We start from the raw sequence: 1823 nt of genomic DNA, 5'->3' as shown, positions 1-1823 counted from the left end.
AATCTTTTTCAAAAAAATTTACTTGATTTCTTTCCTACTCTTGGTTTTCGAAAATCAATTAAAATTTTTCAAAATATTTTTAAAAATCTTTTTAACTTAATTTTCGAAAAATCTCTTCCCCTCTTCTCACATCCTTCTATTTATGGAGTACCACTCCTCCTCAATGCACAATTCGAACTCTATCTCACTAAGTTCGAATTCTCTACTTCTTCCTTCTATTTTTCTTTTCCTCTGACACCTCAAGGGATCTCTATACTGTGACATAGAGGATTCCATATTTTCTTGTTCTCTTCTCTTTCATATGAGCAGGAACAAAGACAAAGGCATTCTTGTTGAAGCTGACCCTGAACCTGAAAGGACCTTGAAGCGAAAGCTAAGAGAAGCTAAGGCACAACTCTCTGAAGAGGACCTAACAGAAATCTTCAAAGAAGAAGAACCCATGGCAGCCGAAAACAACAACAATGCAAGGAAGGTGCTGGGTGACTTTACTGCACCTACTCCCGACTTCTATGGGAGAAGCATCTCTATCCCTGCCATTGGAGCAAACAACTTTGAGCTTAAGCCTCAATTAGTTTCTCTAATGCAACAGAATTGCAAGTTCCATGGACTTCCATTGGAAGATCCTTATCAGTTCTTAGCTGAATTCTTGCAAATCTGTGACACTGTCAAGACTAATGGGGTTTACCCAGAGGTCTACAGACTTATGCTATTCCCTTTTGCTGTAAGAGACAGAGCTAGAATGTGGTTGGACTCACAACCTAAAGAAAGCCTGAACTCTTGGGAAAAGCTAGTCAATGCCTTCTTGGCAAAGTTCTTTCCACCTCAAAAATTGAGTAAGCTTAGAGTGGAAGTCCAAACCTTCAGACAGAAGGAAGGTGAATCCCTCTATGAAGCTTGGGAAAGATACAAACAATTAATCAGAAAATGTCCTTCTGACATGCTTTCTGAATGGAGCATCATAGGTATTTTCTATGATGGTCTCTCTGAACTATCCAAGATGTCTCTGGATAGCTGATGAGCGGATAATTTATACGCTTTTTGGTATTGTTTTTAGGTAGCTTTTAGTAAGTTCAAGCTACTTTTAGGGATGTTTTCATTAGTTTTTATGATAAATTCACATTTCTGGACTTTACTATGAGTTTGTGTGTTTTTCTGTGATTTCAGGTAAATTCTGACTGAAATTGAGGGATTTGAGAAAAACTCTGAAAAAGGCTGACAAAAGGACTGCTGATGCTGTTGGAATCTGACCTCCCTGCACTCGAAATGGATTTTCTGGAGCTACAGAACTCCAATTGGCGCGCTCTCAACGGCGTTGGAAAGTAGACATCCAGAGCTTTCCAGCAATATATAATAGTCCATACTTTATTCGGAATTTGACGACGTAACTTGGCGTTGAACGCCAAGTACATGCTGCTGTCTGGAGTTAAACGCCAGAAAAACGTCATGATCCGGAGTTGAACGCCCAAAACACGTCATAACTCGGAGTTCAACTCCAAGAGAAGCCTCAGCTCGTGGATTGATCAAGCTCAGCCCAAGCATACACCAAGTGGGCCCCGGAAGTGGATTTATGCATCAATTACTTACTCATGTAAACCCTAGGAGCTAGTTTATTATAAATAGAACATTTAACTATTGTATTAGATGTCTTTTGACCACGTTTCATCTTTGGTCTCAGTTTTGTTTTATTCTTCATTCTAAGAGGCTATTGATCACGTTTTAGGGGGCTGGCCATTCGGCCATGCCTGAACCTTTTACTTATGTATTTTCAACGGTGGAGTTTCTGCACACCATAGATTAAGGGTGTGGAGCTCTGCTGTACCTCA

General features: G+C 39.9%; 1 non-coding gene across 1 annotated transcript; it reads right to left on the bottom strand.

The window, feature by feature from the left end:
- Window positions 1-835: 835 nt before the first annotated feature.
- Window positions 836-943, bottom strand: LOC130959660 (small nucleolar RNA R71). The gene has a single exon (XR_009078730.1). It is a non-coding gene; the product is annotated as a small nucleolar RNA R71 (small nucleolar RNA).
- Between the last annotated feature and the right edge of the window lie 880 nt (window positions 944-1823).

The sequence above is a fragment of the Arachis stenosperma genome, chromosome 10 (assembly GCF_014773155.1).
Source record: "Arachis stenosperma cultivar V10309 chromosome 10, arast.V10309.gnm1.PFL2, whole genome shotgun sequence".
Taxonomy (NCBI): Eukaryota; Viridiplantae; Streptophyta; class Magnoliopsida; order Fabales; family Fabaceae; genus Arachis; species Arachis stenosperma.
The sequence above is the reverse complement of the archived record's forward strand: the minus strand, read 5'-3'. Positions and strand labels throughout refer to the sequence as shown.